Source organism: Dioscorea cayenensis, chromosome 20 (genome assembly GCF_009730915.1).
Source record: "Dioscorea cayenensis subsp. rotundata cultivar TDr96_F1 chromosome 20, TDr96_F1_v2_PseudoChromosome.rev07_lg8_w22 25.fasta, whole genome shotgun sequence".
Lineage (NCBI taxonomy): Eukaryota > Viridiplantae > Streptophyta > Magnoliopsida > Dioscoreales > Dioscoreaceae > Dioscorea > Dioscorea cayenensis.
In genome coordinates, this window is record NC_052490.1 from 2,761,683 (window position 1) to 2,771,386 (window position 9,704).

The window sequence follows — 9,704 nt, forward strand, 5'->3', positions numbered from 1 at the left end:
TAGGGCACACCTCGCCGGATTAGTGCCGACGAAAGCTCCCCCAATAGCTCTTTTTCGAAGGAAACGCGGTGTCGAAGACCGTCAAACCTCTCCAAAGCCTTGCCAAAGCCTCTCCAAACTCTAGCCGTGGGCGCCTCCAAAGATGGGTAAAGGTGGAAGAAAAGATAGGGGAAAAGATGGAGAAATCGGGGCTGAATCGCAGTTTTTAAAGGGCTGGAATCAGACATCCACACGGGCGTGTGGATGTTCCACACGCCCCTGTGGAATTTCCACATGCCCGTGTGGATTCTCTGAATTTATGATTTTCTGCGGGCTATAAACAGTAACTACTACAGTAAATTGCTACATTGCTTTGTTATAGTACCTGCTACAGTGCTCCGCCAAAAACACTCTCGGATCCACTTTTCACCGAGGCAATATAAACGGTCACATGTTTATGCGGTAGATTGCGTCACTTCTTCAATAAACAGATTCAATGGTGAGGATCTTGCTAACAATGCACAAGTCGAGATACGCAAATGTGACTGCCCTTGTGCCCCTCCAAATCATTGTAATTGCTTGAATACATGGAGGTTGGCACACATTCACGTATCTTTGAGCACAACATGTGTCTTCGCGTTTGTTCCTTCCAAGATTTCATCAAATAGTGTATTCGCGATCTACTTTTGGCTTCTTTTCTTAAAACATAGCTTCACAACCCTACCTGCGCAAAAGAACACAAATACACATGTATTAGCGCTTAAACCTAATAAAAGTAATGCTCATTATAAGGAAAGAACACTTTGCATTCTTACCATACAAGCACTTATCAGTACTCGGCATAATGTGTCCCTAGTGAAGTGGCTCGCTCTGTACCATCGAATACAAAAACAGCCGCTCCTGTCAGCTGAGAACTCTTGTATTATCACCATGACCGTTCATAGATTGACTGAGAACGGCGTGGATATATTTGTAGGTCGGTCGAGAGAGGCATGTAGCCCTGGAGATTCCAGGCTCATACTGTCCGTGCCCACACAGCATCCTGTAAGCACGCTGAGGAGTCAAATTGCTAGGATAGTCGGTCGGTAACTGCATGTACTCCTCAGTTTCAATGTACTCCTCATCATACAATCCTAGTTGGATAGAAAAATGCATCACGCTCAAACTATGGTACTCACCGAATGCACAAAACTGTATAGCATCGATACTCGTGAAACTGCTGTATGAATGATCAAACTCGAATGATGCAAGCACCTCTAGTGTCAGCATATAGATAGCCGGCTCTCGAATAGACTGTAGATGTTGCCAACTACCCACTGACAATAACCCATCAACCTCCTGTGCCATCTCATCTCCCAACTAAATCTCTCTCAAAGCACTCAAAGCACTCAAATCAAGAAATCTCGAATGTCCAAACTTCAGCTTCTTGCTTTCAAACACATTGACAAAGCTCTTGACAATTTATTCATCGAGACCACATGATTGGGCACATATCCATGTGGTAGATCATGTCGCATCTTGCTTTCAAACACATTGATGAAGCTCTTGACAATGTTACACAAATCGGAACAAATAAGTGTGACTGCCTTTGTGCCCCTCTCCACTTTGTGTATTCACTTGAACATTTTGGAGGTTGGCACTCACCCACATATCTATGAGCACAACTTGTGCCTTGATCCTTTTTTGGTCCAAGAGTTTTCTCAACAATTGCATCCATGATTTAGTTTTGCTTCCTTTCTTCCAAATTTGTCTCCACAACCCTAAATGCACAAAAGAATGAAAACACATGAATTAGACATAAAATCTTATAAAAGTGATGCTCAACATAAGAAAAGTATAATTAGTAATACTTATACACAAGCACTTATCAGTGTTAGTCTAGGGTATTACTCTATCTCTGTGTTTCTCACCTAGTTCATTTCCAGCCCTTACTTGTCATCCTTCCCCCGTTTAGGTAATTTAGTTATTATCTTTACCCTAAACTAGTGGTCTGGCTAGAGATTAGAATATCAATTAGTACTAGAAACCCAGTCTCTTTGGTTCGATAACCCTACCCCTCACGAGGTACCTCACTTTATTACTTATTACGGTCCGTACACTTGCGGAGAGTGCATCAAAGTCCATATCCCATCTATGAGGATAACCTTGCAAAATGAACTTACAAATGAAGATAGATTCCATTTGTGTTTGGATGAACTTGACTCTAAAGATAAAAAAAAACCTCGAGGCTCAACAATATCTTGAAGTCTACAAAGCATGGATTGCACGGGCTTACAACAAAATGGCTCACATTCGAACATTTAGAAAGGAGATATGGTTTGTGTGTTAAGAAAACCAATAATCACCAACAAGTATGATGGGGGCAAGTTGAAGCCAAATTGGAAAGGCCCATACATTATAAAGGTCGTTTACGAGTGAATAGCTTATCAGCTAGTCGACGCGGATGGATGAAGGCCTATGCCATCTATCAATGCTAGGTTTTTGAAGAAATATTATCCATGATATATGTAACTCATGATGCAAATGTATGTTAATAAAAAATAAAAGAAAAATAAAATAAGCTTGTATTTGTCTATGACGAAAGGTCCAATGCTCTTCTTTGGGCAATTTGGCCAAGCATTTTGTATGGGTCTTGAGACAAAACACATGTTTCATTATGTTTTTTAACTTTCCATAAAAACATGTTTCATAAATTTTCTAGTGCTCATATAAGTTTAATGTTAATTGATCATATTGACATATTGATTGGTTTCTCTATTTCATTAAAAGAATATGCCAAAAATAATATGAAAAAAGTGATGGAAAAAACAAAAAACTAAAGATAAATAAATTGTAGAGCAGAAAGAGACAAAAGAAAAAAGAAAAGAAAATAATTAAAGAAATAGTCTAGATCTTAAAGGTAAAAGCTGCAATTTTCCTAGCAATCGTTGTTTCAATTAAGTAGATAATCGGATGACAAAATTGTTAAGGTGAATGGTTGGAATTAAATTTGGAGTTTCAATGATTTTCAAAAAAAAAAATAAGATGACAAGGTCCCCTTGCGTATATCCCGCAAGTGCACGGGTTTATCAAAGTAATAATCCCGGGTGAGCGGGGTCGAATCCACAGGGAGTAGGGGGTAAAGACACTTAATTCGATTCTTAGCTATGTGGATATCAACAATGATAAGTGTGATAATGATTCGATTCTCAACAATTAAAAGGAACAAGTAAGAGAGCAAAAGTAAGGAGGAGGTAAGGCAATCGATAAAGATGGGGTACTCGGATGATGCTTCACCTAGAATAATCGCTTCAAGTGCAAGAACTCTCTATTATGCTTCCTAATCAATGCAATGGTGAGTCGTGGAAATCCTTACATACATAGTCCCAAATCTAAGGTCAACTATGCCTAACTCTATTCATGTCCCGGAGGAGAGATTAAATAACCTCTCAACCTACGTTTTTCGAATAAAGTTGCAATGAGCACTAGGGATTCCAAGTGATAAATCGCTTCCTAATTATAGACCTAACCCTTTGGTCCAGGCGGAAGGTACCTAGCCACAATTAAGCCCTAGATACTAAGATCCGCTCAACGCTTCACTCCATTGCACGCGCAACTAGGCCCCAGTGGAGGTTCGTCCCTTAGACCATTCACTCTATTATGGCCCCAAAGAACTCAAGCAACGGAGGTAGAATCTATCACATCGGAGGGGAAAGGGGACGGCTCACATGCCTCTCGACTCACCCTCTCAACCCTCTCCAACCCTAGCTTTGTCTAGCGCTCGTGGTGTGTCACTCACTCACAAGGTTACCAACAAGAACTCTCAACCCTAGTGTCACTCTAGGGGAAATGTTTATACAATCAAGCATTCAAGGTTGGAACTCACAATAAACATCAATTTATTGAAAGCATAATAAAGAAGTTCAATGAAACGAATACATCCTAGGGTTCACAATCACCCAAGTACCCACTAGGGGTTTAGCTCTCCATGGAGCTAAGTACAATCAAAGAAATCGAATGTAAAAGCAATGAATCCATAAAGAAACCCCCTCGATGGTCGTGTCGATGGTCTTGTGGAGAGTCCTCTACTCATCGCAAGGGATCCTTTGTCTGGCCTATGATATACCTCGTCGGATCGATGCCGACGAAAGCTCTCCCAATAACCTTCTTCCAAATGACGCGCGATGTCGGAGCCGTAGAACCTCTCCAAAACCCTAGCCAATACCCCTCAAAACCCTAGCCGAAGCCCTCTCTCAAGTTGGGGAAAAGATGGAGAAAAGAATACCAAAATCGGGGCTGAATCGGCTTTAAATAGGGTTGGAATCGGGCAAATCCACGGGCGTGGGCGCTACAGCGCCCGTCGCGGAATTTCCACACGGGCGTGGATAATTTCCACACGCCGTGTGGATTCTATTTCTCTCGATTTTCTCGGCAGCGTGAAGAGTGCTACAGCATACTTGCTACATTGTTGGTGCAGGTCTTGACCGAATACCTTCCCAATTCCATACTTTCATTGGGAGTAGCGCAAGCGGGCACACGTTCACGTCGTGAATCACTTGCTTCTTCAATGATATACATGTTGGTGGAGCTCTTGTTCTTATATGCATAAGGCGGAGTGCTCGAGTGTGACTACTTTTGTACCCCTCAAATGGATGTGCTCACTTTCGAATGCGAGGAGGTTGGCACACACTCTAGCATCTCACACCCTGTCCCTATGTCTTCGCGTTTGAACCTTAGCAAGATCTCCTCCAAAATAGGTGCATTATGATCCACATTGGCCTATTTCCTTCATACTCGGCCTCACAACCCTACCTGCATAAAAGTAACATAAAAACACACATATTAATGTAAAAACCTAAGAAAAGTAATGCTCAACATAAGAAATGAACGCTTCGCATTCATATCGCACAAGCACTTATCATAAGACTTCTACCTAAGATTCAAAAATTTATCGTTCTATAACCAATGTGCATCAAGGTGTTTATTGGACCATGATACCTTATTTGATCAATCTAAAAATTTTATTTAGGCTTTAAAACATCATGATGTATGATATAAATGGTTATATCTTTTAGGTTCATCAATTTTTTAATCAAATTCATAACTGAGAAGTAAAATTTGTTGATTACTATCATCATAACTACTTGTCATCAAGTTGATGATCAAATGATTAAGAGTTCTTTGATCTTTGTGGAACATTTGCTACATGCGTAAGACATCTCTATCTTCAATATGGATGTTTGAAGTAAAATTAAAGTTCATTTACCTATCATAAAAATTCATAAGTTTGAGATAGAATATGTTAATTTATTTCCGTCTTAATTGTTTATCTTCAAGTTGATGATCATATGGTAGAATCTTTCCTCATCTTAATGATTTTTTTTTATCAAAACTCATAGATTATTTTTCTTTGATATGGATGGTGGTGATCATATTTAGAGTTTATCATACTCATAAAACAAATGAGATAAAAACATTATTACTATTGAAAAAAAGTGTCAAATATATGGAGTCTTGGTCCATTCATTACACCAAGCTAAGTATGAATTAACTAAAATAGCTAATGCAAAAACTAAGTGATTAAAATAAAATAAGATAAACCTAAAGTTGAGCCTTCCCTCTCTTAAAATTCGCAAGGGCCTCTTCAAATGATAATGAAGGTTGTAAGTCACTACCGCTTCCTCCAAGTTCAATTTTCTTTTGAATAGCAACTAGGGATTTGCTCACTTCCTTAATAGAAGAAACATTAGATAGTAGTTCATCCTTGAGGAGCTGAGTTGTTCATGTTCTTTTTCTAGGGCTCTCAATTCTTGTAACTTCTTCCTAATTTGCATGGGCTTCATACTAGCCTCATCTACCCTTGGGGACATTGTTGTGAGGGACAATTTAGTTTCCCTAATACTCTTTGCTTTCTTCATCAACTTTGCGAAAGTTAGGGTTGTTTCCTCCGTTCTTTATGTTATTGATACTCTTTGCTATATCAAGCACTTCATATATTTTTGTCCCTTGCTACCGAAATGCAAACTCAATGCACCATCAAAGTTTTGTGTAATCAAAGTGATAAGTGTCTAAATGTAGGTATTTTCATATATGTATCTTATACACTTTGCATGTATTTTGTGAGATCTGATACCCGTTTTTGCGCTTAATCGTCAACTATTTGCTTTGTAGGGCACAAGAAAGCAATGGAGAACACGATGATATCATTTAGGCAAAAAGAGAAGAAAACAGTCCCAAAAAACTGTAGATGAGTTACTCCAGCGAAGTTACTGTAGTAGCACTATAGCAGCGAGACGGTTTGAAGCTGTCTGCCCTGAATTTCATGGGACCCCCATGCCACCTAGTATGGAGACCGTATGGGCCCCATATGCACCCCGTATGAAGCGAGAATTTTGTTTTTTAGTGTTATACATCCCCCATACGACCCCTATATGGCCCGTATGCCGTGGGGAGTATAAAAGTAGACTTTTAAGGCAGAACAGGGGGACTTTACGGGACAGATTTGGAGAGGCTTCTTGGGAGATCTTGAGTGACCTTGGGAAGAAGAAGAAGGGCAAGAAAACGAGGATATCATTCAAGGGCAAGGTCAAAGGCTCTCAAGGCAAGAAGATAACATCATTCAAAGGGGAAATCAACCACGATTTGAAGGAAAGAGACCCACGGCTAGGGAGTGTCATTTATGCTTTTACTTTGTGTTTTACTTGATTGTGTTCCTTGTTGTGGGATGATGACACACTAGACCCCCAAGGCCACCGGGTGTTGGTCAACCTTTGGGGGGGAGGGGGGTTATCATGTATCTTGGATGATTACTTTTTAATTCCATGCTTTGGCTATTTTGAGATTTGATCCATTATTTTCATGCTAAGTGCTACACTAAGGAGAAATCCGTAGTTCTTTTATGAGTGATGCATGTAGATGTGACCTACTCACATGTATTAGATTATGAATGGATTAGAAGGTGATACTTGTATCATCATGCCAAGAAATTGGGTGTTGGTAGCCCTCCATGTTATAGGGGTGAACTTAGGATGAGTTTATCCATGTTTTGAGATTTCCTTGTACTTAATGCAATCGTAGGAATGTGGGTTTGGAAGAAATTCCTATCAACATTCATATGGGATTAGGGTTCAATCGGCAAAAAATTGGGGTTGTTCTAATCTAGAAATCTCTTGGTCCAAATTACCCTTGCATCTTTTATTCATCATCCATGTATCTTGATAACCCCTCAAGGGGATCCACATCCATAGGCCTTTGCATTACATTGATTTTCTTGCTTGGTCATTGCTTGTTTTCTCTAATTTGTTGGAAATCTTGCATTTAGCTTTAATTGCATCTAGTAGAGTAAATTCTATCACTTAAGATCTTAGGCTAAATAATAGTTTGAGAAGGAGTAATAGGAGATCCCGTACACTTGAGGTACAATCCTCATGTCTTCACATGAGGTATTACTTGGCGATCCCGTACACTTGCGGGGAAGCAATCACAAAGATTCATATTGATGAGGATGTGGTGATTTCACCTTTTGAAGGAGCCTATTTATCTAAAAAAGACTCCAAGGTAGTGTCTTTCTCAACAAGTAGAGGATGAGATGAGCTTATGGATGCAACTCCTATAGCTAAGTTTTCTTCATGTTTAGGATGGCTATTAGCCATGGGGATTGAGTCTTCTATAGATTGAGGAGGATCATTAGTGCCTATAGATTTTGGAGTAGAGTCTTACTATGCAAGTTGAGGAGAAGGAATGACTTATGGTGATTTTACAACTTCTCTTGAAGGAGGACTTTCCACAGGAGGATTAACATCAAGGATAGGAGTGTGGTCATCATTATCTGCAAAATTTGAGGGCAAATAGTTATGCATGGAGAGGCCCACCTTTGGGAAAAGAGCTCCATGAGAACCTATGATAGAAAAGAAAAGGTTATAATAAATAAGTTGACAATTAAAAAAAGGAGGGAAAGAAAGATTTGTTAAGTAACATATGTATTAGGTTAGATCTAGATTTGGAGATGCTAGCTCAATCCTCCTCATGTCCACCTATGTTAGGAATATCACCTAAAAAGAAAAGAAGAAAAAACAACACTTTTAATAAGCTTAAGATGTATTTAAAAATTTTGTGAGGTGTGTACCTTGAGCAAGAGATTGATGAGGATTATGCAATAGCATGGAATGAGTTCATGAAGATGTGGCAGTTCAAATCCTCTTGGGAGAATCCTTAATTCTACTAGTGAAGATATATATGGTCTAGAAGGTCCGACTTGGCCTTTCTTGAGTTGAATTTCATGACGATCTCATTTCCGTTTTTTTGAGGAGGGGTTTTATTTTCAACTGGAGCTTTGTCCTTGAGAATTTGTGCAGGTTGGTGCTTCTCATTAAGGCAGTCATAGATGGACTACAAAGTTGTATGTATCCTATTGACCAATTATGCACATATGATTATAGAGGTTGTCCTTCACGCTTGTGAGATGGGAATATGTAAAATATTGACAACTTGTTTTTGTTATGATCCCTCTAGAAAAGTGGGATTCTAGCCATTCTTCTTCAACCAAAGTGATGCCACTAGCCTACCAAGAGGTTAGTAGATTGAGGATGTTTCGATACTCGGATCTCTTTAGGAAACCCTTGGTCATAGCCAAATTGTCAAGAAAAATAGTGCAGGCTATATTGTTGAGTATGAAGGTCGTTTCCAAGACGTAGGGGAATAATACTTTGGCGAAGTGCAATGAAGTATTCTACTTGGGTTGTTTCCAACCTATGATTGTTGTTTGTTTCTTTGTGATCTTTAAACCAACCTCGTTTCTGAAGTCAGTACAAGTAAATAGGTGCCATTTCAAATACTCTTCTTTCCTTAGTGTGGTATAAGCTCTCTTGACAGTAAAGGTGCTAGCTCCTACACTTGATATATACCCCAAGCTTCAGAATCTCTCTTAATCCATTTATATTTTGATTTTGCCACTTCGCGTATTAAGACGAGCATAAGCCCTCTCAAAGTGTTCTTTAATCCAACCATAAAGAAAATGGTAAGGTAAATAAACTGAGGGGTAGCATGGTCCTCTAGGATGTAAGGCCAATACAGTGGGGCTAAAGCAACTCTCGTTCACTTAGCAAATCCGGTTGCCATTATGAAAGTCTCTATAAGAATAAGATATCCTTTATGTGGCATGACAAATTGACACAACCATAAGGATAAAAAGGCAGTGAGTTTGCACCCTTCTGAAATATGAGGGGCGAGATGAGCGTCATTATCTACAAATTTCTTTTTCCCAATCAAGTCTTTAAAGAAGAAGTCTACCCACCGAAAGTAGTTTGCCTTATTAGTCTTCCCCAACGCATAGTAGTGGATCCACTATTAAATGTTGAGCAAATCCCTCAAAGTAGTAGGATAAGTATTCTAAGAAGAAACCGCACTATTCGGAGATACATATTCTTCGTAAAGGTTTCCTACTATCAATAGTCCTCCAATGCATCTTAGATCCCATAAGGAAATTCCAATTTCACCAAATGGGGTAACAAATGTGTTGTTCTTTGATCACCACATTTCAGTAACTCCAACGATTTATAGGTTAAAATTGTATGATTCTGTTGATACTGCAATTGCTCCAATAATACCAACCTGGTTAAGTACATCGAATGGCTTTCTTATAACTCCCAATGTTCACTTTTCATAGTCTGTTGGGTAGGGGTTATACATGTGGAATGGGATTCGATAGGTCCATATAATAGTTGTGGGATCAATATTAACCCAACAAC